This window comes from Micropterus salmoides, unplaced genomic scaffold (genome assembly GCF_014851395.1).
Source record: "Micropterus salmoides isolate LMB-PRFRI ecotype aquatic unplaced genomic scaffold, ASM1485139v1 Ms_hic_scaffold_10, whole genome shotgun sequence".
In the NCBI taxonomy this organism is placed as follows: domain Eukaryota; kingdom Metazoa; phylum Chordata; class Actinopteri; order Centrarchiformes; family Centrarchidae; genus Micropterus; species Micropterus salmoides.
Genome location: NW_024040041.1, coordinates 31,765,687 through 31,781,565, shown reverse-complemented (window position 1 = coordinate 31,781,565; position 15,879 = coordinate 31,765,687). Strand labels below are relative to the sequence as shown.

At 40.5% G+C, this 15,879-nt stretch overlaps 1 protein-coding gene across 1 annotated transcript in view; it reads right to left on the bottom strand.

Moving 5' to 3' along the window:
- The window catches only part of LOC119896539 (transmembrane protease serine 9-like), a 115,646-nt gene that overhangs the window by 98,535 nt on the left and 1,232 nt on the right, over nucleotides 1-15,879 (bottom strand). The gene's annotated exons all lie outside the window — the stretch shown is intronic.

Genomic DNA, 15,879 nt, shown 5'->3' with positions numbered 1-15,879 from the left:
TGAGCTGTTTGAAGGGGTGTGTCCACATGTGTCAATGGCTAAGCCTGCTGAATTGAAATGTAAAGATCTGAGGAAGTCAGACCCGTGTATGGGGAGAATAGATGAGTGTACAGATGATAATTTGTACAAGACACCATTCACATGCACCAGTCAGGTTAAAAGAATGATGAAGTAGTTCCGGTTCTTTACAGCCCCTCATTAAACGTTCACCTGTGAAAATGACTGACCTGTTTGAGGTGCCAAATGAAATAGGGGTAAGTATGATATGGGCCTGATGAAGGTGACACACATCTGATAGTTCACCCAAAGACAGATTTATGATGATTTGTTGATTTGATGATGTGTGAGGCAACATACACTTAAACAAGAAGGTAATAAATCTGTTTTTGATCATGTGTCCACAGTGTGTGGTATGAAAATCTTGTACATTGATGATGTAATGATCTGCAGTCCATTACAAGAAGCATGCAAATTTGACACCATTGTGATGCTATTTTTTCTCCACAACAGTCACAAGGCTAGTCTTTCTAAATGTTTATTTGCTCAAACACAAGTGACATATCTGGGACATGTGATCACAGCAGAGGGCAAATCTTTCTCTCAAACGGCATCCTATCTGATTCAAAACCAACAACCAGACACAAAAACAGAAAAAGGTGATGAGCTTTGTAGGAATGATGTCATATTGTAGACAGTGGATCCCAAGTTATTCAAAATGAGAGGCAAATATTTCTCTTCCATGTGTCATGGTAAAAATCTCAGTGCAGCTGACAGAATGACTTGGACTGATGAAGCTGACAGAGCCTTCACTGACTTAAAGGGCTATTTACAATTTTCCCTACTCAGGAACTACTAGCACCTGACCTACCTTTTTGCTCAGTTGTATGATGTGTAATAAACATATTTACAGTATGTTCATATATTTAGATAATTTCCACATGTTACAAGGTACAAGGAAACTTTTTTATCCCCGAGGGGCTATTTGGATTACAGCCAGCAGTAACAAATATAAGGATCAAACACACATCCATAGTACAACATTATTTAATTATTATGATAATAATAATGTATTCCTGCATCCATTCATTGCATTATTTTTTTCTGCTTATAGTGTGTATATATTGTATTCTCTGTATCTTATTTTATAATTGTATTATTGTATGAGTACATGAAGTATATGAAGCACATCGTGAGCAATGTACAATCCTGAGTCAAATTCCTCGTATGTGTACACATACCTGGCAAATAAAGCTGATTCTGATTCTATGAAGTAGTCCCAGTTTTGGACCATATTATACTTGCATATAGATACACCAAGTTTGTGCTGAAGTTTAAATGAAGTATTGCATTGTGACAGTGGTCCAAAGTGGGCAAAGGACCACAATTATGTTTCAAAGCTAAGGTTTAACAGAGTTCTGGGATTTGTTAGTAGGCAAAATTGTAAGCTATTATTTATTGTTTTTCAGGTAGCAGAGGTTAAAATATATTTCATAAGAAAAACACTTGCCCAGCAAAAAGGGCTTTACAAAAAAAAAGTCAAATTTATAATGTAATTGTGTTTTGGATTTGATTCTGGTGGGTCTAAATTGTGACAGGTAGGAATTACAGCAAGTAACTTTGAAAAATGCTGTCTAGTTTTATATTGTATGGCTACAGTAAAACTGTTCACTCACATTTACATGCATTTACAGTCATCACTGTCCAGCCTACTTACACACCCACACAGTTGTGACCATAGACCATACATGCTATACACCACTCCCTGCTGATTTTAGGTTCTAGACCCCTGCTTCTAACTTCTGTGTCTGTTTGCAAAATGAGGGGGTGAAATGAATGATACAACTAGTGTAAGTTAATTTGAGCATACAGTACCAAAAGGGTTGGTTTGAGATTCTAGCTGAACCTCTTTGCTTCATGGAGGTGTGTAGCATGGATAGGGTGACAAAATACTGGGATCAGACATAGTTTTCTCATTTGCATTTTGAGCAAAAATCGATCATCCTCCCCGGTGCAGGGCTTAAGATTTAGATTCAGGGCTTCACATAACTTTGTACACCCTAACAAGAAAAATATCCAAGATTTTTTTTTATATTCTAATGGTGTACAACTCTGATAGCATGAATTATCTATGTGTTCACATTTTCTGACATGAGTGTGCACTATATTCACTTCAGCAACTGTAGTATTGATTTGTTCAATTCTTTTATTTTGATACATGCATGTGGCTACGAAACACAACTTCAGCCTCCAGAATGTCCATACAGTTGAATCAACACATCTCTAAAACAGTTTCAACACAAACAGATTATAACCATCATGAAGGAGGATTTACTGCAGGACATTTAGATTAGACTGCATGAGTTGAGTTCACACATGTGCCGACAGAAAGGATTTCAGTTAATTAAAAACCAGGTTATTGTGATAAAAAAAATCAAAGGGGTTAATAGTTCAGCACTTTCACATCTACAGGACAGGACAAGACTTAATATTGACATTTGTCTTTCAAACTGAATTATTATCAATGTAAAGTTCAGTTTAAGTATTTTTTAGAGCAAAAGCTGCTTGTTAACTTTAGATATAATTGTACATTAAGGTACACTAGCTCAGATAGGTAGATGATGGACATGTGTTCCTCTGACCTCTAAAATATGCTCCTTAAGTTTTTGAATCCATTTGTTAACAACTGTAGGAAATTCCACAACTGCATGAGTTTAATCCTGTCTGCAATGTAATCAATAAACATCCTGTTTTCAGTTATTTGAAGGGGAAGTTTTATGTAAAGGACAAATCATCATTTTGTCTTTGCGTAACATCTGGATCCTTCAAAAACCTTGACACGCTGGTACGCCAGGCTACATATACCTACATTTGTTCAGTGCTGCTTAAACAATTCATTGTTATTCATTTATTCATTTTACACCCTTCATTTTAGAGAGAAAGCAGTTTCCATCCAGAGATGAGGAATTGAAAGAAGAAGAAGAGCGAGTGAGCAGGAGCGCCCCTGCTGGTAGTTGGTATATTGGTGGCAGCAGTGCTGGTGCAGTTGTTGTTGGAGGAGGCACCACCAGATCACCCTGAACAAACAAACAGGACAGATATGTTCAAGTCCAAATTTCTGAAACAGAAAATAATGTCACTTTTTAAAAAATACACTTTCTTAGTTTCTCCAAATGTTCAAGCTCTCTTGTGATTGTATTAAGTGAAAAAGCATATTTCCCGAAAGGCCTTGAAATGTGCTCACTTCAAAGCGAGACTGTACAACTTTTCCTGAACAGCAGTCACATTGTTACATGCAGCAATTATGGAATAATGGAAAATTATCAAACGCAACAGTAGTAAGAAATCAGAAAAGAGTTGATTTAGAAAAAAGCTCGGGTCCAGGTCAGTTAAAAACCCAAAACTTGTCTTCAGCACTTAGATAGAAGTGAATGGCAAAAATAGTATATCCCGTCTTATTAAGAGGAGCCAAGCTCCCCCAGTCCAGTGCAGCCTGCCACAGCCTAATCTGTTCCGCCACAGTTTCATTATGAAGCAAATACTTTCTCAAAACTTCTCATTATAACATAAAAGGTCTCTGACATTTTTTTGCACCATTGCTTTGGCAAAGTAACGTTTACACTGAGTAAATTTTACTTAAGTAGAATATTTTAGTGTAGCGTATGTATGTGTGTGTGTGTGTGTGTGTGTATTAGTATGAGGAAAGGGAAAAGGTACAAAGAACGAGATCTATAAGGTCCTGATTGACGTGGCGAGATACAATGTGATTAATACTTTATCACACAGAACCCATCAGTGAACTTTGGTCATGATAAAGTATTGCTTGTGATATTGAACACAGTGACAGGAACTAACACAGGTAAGGGCCCAGCAGCGTGGTACCAAAACAAAACATGAAGTGCACTAGGTATTAAAACACACAGCGAGCAACAGTCGTTGATCGTCAGTCGTTGAACTTCTGGAGTTCCTTCTCTCAGTAAAATAACTGTGCAAGATCTTCTGCATGTAAGAGGCCGTTATGTAGCGTACAACAATCGACTTCGGGATTCAAAATTGACAGAAGAAACACTCTGTCGGTGAGGTAGACTTTCACCTTGTTAGTTTCTTAGTGCACTAACTTTGTCGCTTTGGATAAAAGCGCCTGCCAAATGAGTTAATGTAAATGTAACTTCTGTACCTCAACCTACATTTCAGGGTGTTAATGGGGAGATTTCTTCCTGAGATTATTAGCTAATGTTAAGATCAACAACCAAAGTGCCAAATTTCTAAACAATCCTAATATTATCCAGATCCCAGATTGTATTTTATACAAGAAGAAAAAATATAATTTTAAAGCTTTCCAAGGGGTTTCCAAATCAATAATCAAAGTCTGGACAGAGCCGGCACTTACGTTAGGGTGTAGGTTTTTTGTGATTAACAGGTGATGCTGAGGTCACCGTCAGTCCCAGTGGATGTGTAGGGGAAGTAGCCTGGCTGGAAGCTGGTGATCTGGCTGTTGATCCAGGACTGATACTGGGACACTCTGGTGTAGCCTGATGGGATATTAGGCACGGCACAGCCCAGACTACTGGTAAAACTCACGATTCCCCCCTGGATCCAGCGACCGCCCTGTTTGTTGATCAGTGGACCTCCTCCATCCCCCTTAAAGGATAGAAACATTTAGGAGAAGGAATCTTTGCAGAAGGTCAAATCTGACACAAACATAGGTATAAAAAATTATCACCTGACAGATGTCCCTTCCTCCAGTACTCAACCCGGTGCACATCTTGTTGCTTGTGACGATGCTCGGTCCATAGATACAGCTACACTGTCTGTTCCCCACAATCGGCAACTGCACCTCCATTAGGTTTCCTGGGAAAGGAAGGGACACTGAAGAGACACAAATTCAGGTTAATAAACAAGCTTTCTTGTTTTAGTTTTACACAGGCCAGCGCTAGTTCATCTTATTACATTATTAAAAACAAACTAAAAAAGCCGTGAATGCTGTTTGTCTTTAGTAACTGCTTAGCTTAGTTTGCCACATTCATTCAAATCTGGCACAAATAAACTCAGCCGCTGGCTGAGACAAACCAGCCCCCCTCTCTCCCAGCAGCAGCAGAGTAAGGAGGATGACACCCATCCCAACTCATGAGAAAATATCAGGTCCCTTTCCACGCTCTGGTTTTAAAATCTGGCCCAATTGAAAAGTCCTGGTATACAGGAACGGGGAGTGTATGTGTAATGGTAGTCAGCGAGGTTGCGCAGTGTGTAAACTTAACTCCTCGACACCTTAAGAGACGTGCTAGCGAATGATGCTAGCGCCTATGGGTTTTAGCCTCCTCGTGAGCGCGTCTGCCTCCCGGACCCGAGGTCAACAAGTCACAACCATGCAGTACAACCTCAGGGGACCGTTAGACATTAAAAACACACACTCACACACACACCTCAATGACTGTGAAACACAAACATGCACTCACATCAAACACTGTGACAAACACAAGAGTCCCCCATTTGTTTCACAGTATTAACTTCACTTTAAGCTGTAAAACATGAAGCTGCTAGTACTAATGTTGTTCTTTTTAAATTGCAAGCTGTTATTACTGCTGATTTTTGGGAACTACTTATTTATGTATTTAATTTACCGTTCCCAGCACCTGTTTGTTCTTTACAGGGGACAATCTTTGAGGGTTCACCTGTCTGCTTAGCTCTTGTTTCGCTGACTGTGTGAAGTTTTAGGCTTATCTGTCTTCTGAGATGGAAGCTCTGGAGGCCATCAGAGCGCACTCAACCAGAGGAATCTCAAACTCTCTGGAGCTGCACAGAGGAAGACACTTGCGCTTCTTGGCCTTCCCTTTTTTCTTTCATTGTGTTCAATCTGCGGGACGTCTCCCACTTCTCCATGACTCACTCTGTGCTGAGTGTTGCTGTCAGTGAATGTGCTCGTACCCCTTCCTACCTGTCTGTTGACACATGGAGAGCTGTCCTCCACGTTGGCCCTACTCCACTCACCACTTGTAAAATATTCAAATTTCTTCACAAAACTATGTGTTTGTTAATGTCACAGACAGATTAGGATAAATGGATCCCTACAGACAGTTAGTTAACAGTTAAATGTAATCCAGATGCTTTCTGACCCACCTCCAGTTCCAATTTTGCCCCAGCCGGTGGCCCAGGAGACAGTCCCCTTGTAGAAGGTGCTGCCTGGAGCTGCCAGACAGACGGGCTGGATGTAGGAAGTGAAAGCTACCGGTGAGGAGAGCTTCAGGAGGCAGAGGTCGTTTTCCAAATTTAGGGAGTTATAGTTGGGATGAATGATGATCTGTGATACTCTCCGAGACGCTTGATTGGGGTTTGATCCCTGCAGACTCTGGAGACCCAGAACCACAATCAGATTGCTCGTGGTTATGCCTGTGCTGTAATCAGAAGTAAGACAAAACAGTGCAAAGTTCATTGAAAGCAGAACTGTAGTCAAGACCACTTAAAAACTACATCTAGTCTAGGTTGTATGGAGCCTGACAGATGTGGCAACAGGGAGAAATCATTCCCCCCACGTAGTCGTTCATGTGCTCAGTTAACTTTTTCATGACCTCAAGTCCTAATTAGAGAAAAATAAAATAAATTTTCCATTCAGTCTGCACATACAGTCCATGTTCTTTGCATGTGTTGCAGTGGAGACCTCCAGAAAAGTAAGGATTCATTTCTACCTTATTCTGCCTTATCAAAGTTTTTTTTTAGCAAAGCAATCTTCATGTGTACATATCAAATGAAGTTAGCAAAAATTCATTTGAAACATCAGTTGGACTTTCAAAATTAAATGGTGAGGTTAACGTTGTTGGGCGGCACGGTGTTGCAGTGGTTAGCACTACTGCTTCACGGCAAGAAGGTCATGGGTTCAAACCCCAGTTGCCCCGACATTTCTGTTTGGAGTTTGCATGTTCTCCCCGTGTCTGTGTGGGTTCTCTCCGGCTTCCTCCCGCCATCCAAAGACATGATTGGTTAATGCAGGATAAGTGGTTGACGATGGATGGATGGGTTAACTTTGTGAAATGTCACATTTTGGTTAAGTTCAAGCAACAAAACTTCTTGGTTAGGTTTAAGAAAACATCATGGTTTGGGTTAAAATATCTTTGCTACTTTAATTACTTCACTTATGTAACGTATGTACTTAGCTACTTCAACTGAAAACAATCAATGTTGACTTTTAGTTTCAAACGTACAATAGTCTGCTTTTAGCTTTCATAAATGATGCTACAGAGCTTCCCCCAGTGCATTAAACTGTGACGCTACGGGGCGCTCCCCTGTGCGTTACAAACTGACACCATCTTTATCATGCGTCCATATGTGACGACTTGGGAGTGATCTCTTAATAGAGATTCGGTTGAGGGAAGAAATTAATAAATGTAAAGGTTTCAGTGCCCCCCTGCCTTGAGTCCTGTGTGAGAGTAAAATTACTTTGATTTTGTTTCTCTGTTTGTTTCAGTGCCAGGTGCTTGTTGCATTTTAAAGTTGTCTATTTGTTGTTTTCTGGCTCTTTCTTCTGTCGCTTTGTCTGTTTCTGTGCTGCAGAGATAAGAGGGGGCGTTACTCCGCCTGGCGGGATTGGAGTGCTGACTCACCTGCAGCCCATTTCAAGTAATTCCCCTACAAGGGCGTCACTTTGTGTTGAAAAGTGTTGGGGACAAAATCAGCCATTTTAAAAATTTGTAATCTTAGGTGATCAAATGGGTGGGGACATTTAAGGATCGGCTCAGTGTCCATTCCCTGCTGGGTCGTTGAGAAATCAACCGTATGTCTTGACACTCCAGCCTAACCTGAAACTGTTTGAGCATGAACCAGCTATTTGCTAGATTTTGCCTGTCTGTTTGCCTTGCTCTTTCTCCTTTTCCCTCTGCCTCAGGAAATCACATCCGCTCAGCTGCTCCTCTGCCTGCCTGTTGCCTAGTGTGTTTTGGAACCACGGACCAAATCTCCCCGGCACAATGCTGCCTGCCTTGCCCTGGGCCAGCACACCCCTGAACATCTGTGAATCAATAAATCACCTTAAACTTTCATTCTGCCTCTGTCTGCTGCAGGGTTCAAACTGATCTCTAACAAAAAGTCAGGGATCACATGGTTTTTAACATGTGTTATTATTAAAATAAGCTGGTTTAACCAGAATATTGCTCTGCCCCTGTCATACCACTTCTGGTTAGCTCAAGAACTACATAGGGCCTAAAATGCAGCCTAAACTCTTGCCTAAGTGCCTCTTTTTTAACATTTTCTCCCCTGCCTCTTAGAGCAGTTCTTCCCAACCTTGTTGGCTGGGGACCTCTCGTAGATTTTCACCTTGAATGATAAAATCATTAAAATTTGAGTTGCTCAAGGTCTAGGGTCTTGACCCCAGTTTGGGAACCACTGCCTTAGACAGGCTGTTTACAGGACTGCATGGCATGTTGTTTTTTGTCACGACCCTACCCTCACTAGTTACCTTGCAAAGCAGTTAGCAGCAGTCAGCACCCATTGATTGTTAATGAGGGTTCCTCCACAGAAGTGGAACCCTGTAGAGGTTTGCAGACTGGCCTGCCAGGGCCAGCTGCCTGCAGAGGCCACCTGTCCTCCAACAATCTTGGTGTTGAGTGTTGGCTGACCACACACTGAGGAGAGAGACAATAAATACACAGGGTGAACAATACGGGGTTGACAGCAAATACTAACAACAATGAAAGTTAAAAAAAAGTTTACGTACTACAACATGTTTAAAACATCAAAATGACAGATGGACAAAAAGTCAAAAGTGAGCAGTAAACTTTGACTTAGCATCTAGTTGTAGGTGAGACACACTTGCTTGAAACAGCAATGTGTAAATATAAAATGTGTCATGCTACATTTACATGGGATACATTTTTTAAAATAAAATAAAAATTCCCCTAGAAATCATTATGACCAAGAAAGCCTTCAATAACCAAAATATGTCTGCTGTCTTCCTCTTGTGTTATGTCGTATGACCACTAGAGGTCACAGCCTAACAATAAGCGTAAATATGAGTCGTAATACGCTGCTTGAATAATGAACCTATATTGACGTTTTTTTAATGAGGATGGGCTGAAATTAATATATGTTATTCCACTGCTGCTAAGCTTATTACTAATAATCCTAATGAATTGTATTAATGCTACAACTACTACTGTTATTGCTCCAGTCCCCGATGACGCCTTAATGTCAAAAAAACATGACAGTAGCAAAAGTTAAAGGGGCCCTCCACTGATTTTACACATGAAGTCAGGTTTACTCTTTACAAAGAGTCGTACTCCTGTGATCACAATTATTTAACGTTGTTATTTTATAAACAACCATGATCTGCCATGAAATTCATGATGTACAACAGTTAGTGAAAACAAAATATGAAACTGAAAAAAAATCTAATATTAAGCTTTCCAAGAGTTAAAAATCAAAGTCTGGACATGGTAGGCACTCACCTTGGGGTATTGATAGTGGCAGGCCAGGGCAGGTAATGCTGAGGTCACCGTCGGTCCCAGCGGAGGTAAAGGTGATGAAGCCTGGCTGGTTGCTGGTGATCTGGCTGTTAATCCAGGACTGATACTGGGACACTCGGGTGTAGCCTGATGGGAGATTAGGCTGGGCACAGCCCTTACTACTGGTAAAACTAGTGATTCCCGCCTGGATCCAGCGACCGCCCTGCTTGCTCACCAGCGGACCTCCTCCATCCCCCTTAAAGGAGAGAAACATTTAGGAGAAAGAATCTTTGCAGAAGGTCAAATCTGACACAAACACAAGTGTAAAAATGATCACCTGACAGATGCCCTTTCCTCCAGCAGTTAACCCAGTGCACATCATGTTGTCTGTGACCACACCCACTCCGTAGTTACAGTTACACTCTCTGTTTCCTACAATCGGTTGCTGCACCTCCATTAGGTTTTGTGGGAAAGGAAGGGACACTGAAAAGAAACAAATTTAGTTAAATAAACAAGTGTTCACATCTTTTAAAATGGTTTCACATAAAATGGGCAGTTTAATAAACATCAGTGATCTGTGGCACACCTCAAGAGTTTCCAGGTGTTCCTCTGTGGATCAAACAGACATTCTCACTACTTGAACTTAAAGGACCATGCCAGTGGTTTTATAATGTCTTAGCCAGCCCTAACTATAAGCAGAAAGTCTTAAGCCTATTCTTAAATGTGGAGATGGTGTCTGCCTCCTGAACCCAAACTGGAACCTGGTTCCACAGGAGAGGAGCTTGATAGCTGAACGCTCTGGCTCCTAGTCTACTTTTGGAGACTCTAGGAACCACAAGTAACCCTGAATTCTGCATATTGGATCAGCTGAAGAACCTTAATGGGTTCATTAAAGCAGCCCAATAACAAGAAATTACAGTAATCCAGCCTAGAAGTAACAAATGCATGGACTAGTTTTTACATCATTTTGAGACAGGATGTTGGACATGTGATGATCAAAGATAACTCCAAGATTCCTCATGGTAGTGCTGGAGGCCAGGACGATGCCATCCAGACTAACAAATTTTTAAGTTTTGCAATCTTGTTTGTTTATTTTTTCTACCAGTGGCCTGCACAATGAAGCAAGGTATCTGGCTTATCCAGGTAACATGGTTTGAGGCCAACTCAGATTTAACTCAGGGTTATCAAGCAAAGTCAAGGTTGATGACCTTTGTTTTAATTTTCTACCATGCTTCCATGGAAGTCACATTATCCTGCTTTTTGCTAATAAACCTTGCAAACTGATGTCAGCTCTCCACTGCTGTGCGTTTGGGCTCAAACCTGCTTATCACTCAATGAATCCTGAGAAAACATAGTTATTGCCACCAATTGTAATCAAGCTATCACTGAGAATAAATGTAATCCAGGTCCTTTCTGACCCACCTCCAGATCCAACATTGCCCCAGCCGGTGGCCCAGGAGACAGTCCCCTTGTAGAAGGTGCTGGCTGTGGCTGCCAGACAGACGGGCTGAATGTAGGTGGTGAAAGTCACCGGTGAGGAGAGCTTCAGGAGGCAGATGTTGTTATCAAAAGTTCCAGAGTTGAAGTTGGGATGAACGATGATCTGTGATACTGTCCGAGACACTTGATTGGGGTTTGATCCCTGTAGACTCTGGAGACCCAGAGACACAACCAGAGTGCTCGTGCTTACGCCTGGACTGAGGTAGTCAGAAACAAAACAGTGCAAAGACATGAAAAGCAGAACTGTAGGCAAGAGCACTTCAACAGAGACCAAAGTCCATTGTTAACCACGTCTAGTTTGTATGGAACTTTATAGGTGTTGCAACAGGGAGATATATTTTCCACAAGTTAGTAATTTGTATCCTAATATTTTAAATATTCCCTCATCTTAGTCATTCACATGCTCAATATACTTTTTCATGACCTCAAGTCGTAATTACATAAATTGTTCCCTTAATTATTAATTATTATTAATAATTACTGAATTAATCATTCAGTCCGCAAATGTAGTCAATGTTCTTTGAATCTGTTGATGTGTAGACCAACAGAAAACTAAGAATGAACTTCTCTGAACCGAAATGTCTATATCTCTGGACGACACGATTCATTGAAGGACACGACTTGGCAATCTCTGAACCCATCGGCCATCAACTGACAAGGATTTAGCCTCTGGGAGCAACAGACAATGTTCTGGCTCCTGGTGTGGCTAGTTTATATCTGGGCCAAGACTTTATTTTACATGCAGCAGACAATGGGTGCATCCCAGTTCTATTAACTGAATCCACGTTTCCCTCACTTGCGTCTTTTTCTTGCATCTTAGTCCCACCCACATGGAGAGACTCAAGGAAATCATACGAGGTGAGAAGGAATGAAGAAATGTGGTTTTAGAGTCAGGAGATGTCCTTTCCTCCAAAGCGTCAAGTGAAGCGCGTTTCTGATGATGGCAGTTGATCACAACTAAATCAGCTGATCAAAGCTGTCAGCTGGAATGACTGTTGATGGAATTTGGGTCTGCCCACATGTGCACTGAGCTGATACTAATAAAGGCACACGGTTATCACTGCAAAGCATTGTCCTCTATATTTGGACTAAACACTCAGGAATGATCAGCCTCAAGTAACTGAATGGAAATGACAATAAATGATGTGGAAAGTGTTTCTTGCTGACAGATTCTCTCTGACTTTAATTGTCTCCATAATAAAAGGTAATGGGTGAAATGACAAAAAAAGAAATATCTTTCTAATAAATGAAGGAAGTTGTTTGTGGTGCTTTTGTTGTTCAGACCGACTGTGAACACAGATTTTAACAAGATGGCGAATCATAAAGAAATCACAAATAAAACTTGAGTTTAATTAGGCCTATCTGTCTTCACTCCGGTATGAAACAGTGTTGCCATATATCAGATCAGTCTGATCGGCTGCAGCGTCCAATCAATAACGGCTATCCAATAAAAGGGTGTGTTGGTCACTAAAAGACTTCCGCCAGGGCTGCACTCGTGTATCTTCGCTCATAGCTCCTTAGAGATCGCTCCTCGCTCCTTTACAGTCCGAATGGAGTTGGAGACATCTATGACCGGATTGTTTCACAGCAACCAGTCTACAAAACTAATAGAAGCTAAATTGCTGTCAGATGATAGCCATGGGTTCTGAGATTGCATTAGGGGTACTGTGTTCCACGTCTTTTGCTCTCCACACCGACTGTTAACCTCAATCAAAACCTGCTCAAACCTGATTGGTTAATAGGAATCGGTGTACGGAAACCACAAAAGCTTCAGATGCCAAACTTGCCTACAGATCAAGCTACTTAGGTAAAAAATAAAACCTTAAATGCATCCTAAACTCTTGCTACCCCTCTTTAATGTTTTTTCCTGCCTCTTATATTTGTAGAAAGGATCTTTTTTTGCTGGTGACCCCTTAAAGTGAAGCATTGTCTGCTGCTACACATCATCACAGGTTGAAACACAGATTTTCTCCTTGGTCAGTCAGTTGGGAACCACGGCCTTAGACAGGCTGTTTATGCCACTGCATGGCATGTTGTTTTTTGATGCAGCCCTACCCTCACTGCTTACCTTGCACAGCACTGAGCAGCAGTCAGCACCCATTGATTGTTAATGAGGGTTCCTCCACAGAAGTGGGTCCCAGAGTTTTGCAGACTGGCCTGCCAGGGCCAGTTGCCTGCAGGGGCCACCTGTCCTCCAACAATCCTGGTGTTGAGCGGAGGCTGACCACACACTGAGGAGAGAGGCAAAGATGAAGTGGGAAAATAATAACAATAATGAAGCTATTAACAACATATTTATGTCTCAAAAACATGTTTAAAATGGCAGTGCCAATGACAGACAGGAAGTAAAAAAGTGACCGTAGAAACTTTGACTTACCACTTAGTTGTGAGTGAGACTCTGAAAACATAAAACAAAAAAAAATATTTTAGATAAAGTAATGGTGTATATATTTACTGATATGTCTTAGTTATATTGACGTGGTATTTACATGCGAGGAATTTTGTCATCATTTGTAACATTTCTTACTAAACTCGTTCAAACACAAAACTGTTTAACAGGCAAACCTTCAGCCCTTTTTCTCTCTCAGCTAACAGACTGAAAAATAATTTTCCAGTTACAGAAACTGACTTTGCATTTGTTAAGTCTTAATTTTTCCCAATTTCTGCCACATTCAGTAAAATAAGGATTTGCTGTAACATGGAGGAGGGCTCATTCTGATCGTGCATGACTAACTGTTCAGTGAACAAATGTTCTTCTTGTCCTCAGCTAAAGTTTTGCAAACAAATATGTCATCGCTGTGTTGGTACAGCAACTTCAAATAATCCTTTAAACAGGTTAAAATTGTTTGGTCCTTCGGTTTATCTAAGCTATTCACATACATACTAGTACATACTCGAAGCAGCCGGTTACACCAGTTTAGATACAATAAGTTTGTGGCGCCAATTGTGCGAGTCTGTTTGCTTAAATAAATACATGTCAGCACCAGCACAACATCCCCTACATTGTGGTGTAAACATGATGTATGAAGAGTAAACATTATGACAAGGAGAGTTACTTGAAGAACAATTTCTAAGAAGATTTTGAAGTGAATTCCAACTCTGTCAGTTGGCCCTCCTGCGAACAGTCTGTCCCTGAAAAAGTTGAAGATGTGGAACATTTTTTCTAGCTCAAAGTATGAATGACTAGATAACAGTTTAAACATTTTTAATATTCTGTCCATTCATTTGAATATGAAAAATGTCCTGGAAACAGGGACATAGGTATAGACAGTGCAGACACTGCAGCCACACTGGGGCCCCCACTGTACCCCCACCAGGTTAGGAGCTGAAGTTCGTCAGCTACATGGTAAAAATGCATTTCAGCCAGGGGCTTTGTCAGGCTCTTGAAACAATGGGGTCTTTGCCTAGCCCAGAAATCTGTCATGTTTTCACCTGAAAATTTAAAGTTTTAAACACTTAATTCCCTGCAATCTGGTGATTTTTTCTGCACCAATTTATTGAGGAAATGTATTTTATTTATATAAAGAGAAAAACAACATCCGGGTTCAAAATATAAACAATATAGTGTAATATGATGCAGTGCAGCTCTCGGGCATTCTGTATTGCTGGCAGACACGTTTCTCCTGTATATCAACTTCTCATTTCATTTCATCCCTGCTGAATCAGCACACATGTAGGCATGACTGAAGTAACACCATGAAGTTCACCTCAGTGATAAATTCATTTATTTTAATTTAGTTATAAACCTATGCACTTTAATAGTTCCTATGCTTCAGCAGTTTTTTCAGTTTAAGTGATCTTCAACCAAAATGTAGCAATCATGGTCAGTAGCCTCCGTTAGACAGGCTGCGTCACAATTATTATTAGCCTAATAGGGGAAAACATTTTTATTGTTGTTGTTGAGCTACATTCCAGGATACATTCAAAACATTAATTCATCAAACATCAGATTCCCATGTCACTTTATACATAAATAATGCTGAAGTGATAGGATATCCAGGGCTTGACATTAACTTTTTTGCTCACTAGCCAATGTGGCTAATGATTTTCCTACGTTACCAGCCACACAGCATTTTCACCAGCCAAATTTATTTTAGGGAAATTGCGTTTTATACGATTAAAGTTGACAATGATGTGCTAAAATGCACTAATACTATCATTAGCTCTAAGGTTGTGTGTAAAGTTCCTTTTTTGAAAACATTCAGTCTATTAAGATAAACACATTAAGATAGTAGCTTCTTATTTTATATTATAAAAATGCTGCATGTGTGTAAAAGTTTAATTAAAAAGATAAAAACTAAACTGAAAAAAAAAATTCACCAGTATCATTTCCTCAGAGCTCTGACTGGATTTATGTTTATCATTAACTAGAGATACAAAACAAGTAGTATACAGGTGTTTTTTTCCCAGATTATTCCCATACAGAAGCATCTTCTGCTTTCCTACGGCATGACAACTTTTATTAAAACATATCCTTCTGTATTTTAATAATCAACTCTGGAAATGTAGTTGTGACAAGACGATTTAATGTGATATAAAGGCAACTCTGCTAGGCTAACACCTCCTCCCTTAATCACGAATATATCTGTAATTTCACAGCATTTAAGGGCACTTTCCTCCTGCCTTTTCTTTATCTCAGCTCTGCCTTTTCTCTTTCTCTCGTTCTGCTGTGCATTTCTTCTCCACACTGCTCGGCCACGCACAATTACGCACTGACTGACCGCTGTGTTGATGTGTGTGTGCATGCGACCAGTCGCGTGGGGTGACGGAGATCATCAGGAGGCTGACGGTCCACAGGTCTGAGGGATTGTGGCTGCCCCGGGACAGATTCAACTTTTATATTCACTTAGAGAAAAGTCTGGATGTCATATTTGGAGTATGCACCCTTGGGAGAGAGGTGAGACGCGCATGTTGTGTGGATTCTCGTGATATTAAAAAAGCTTGCTTTGTC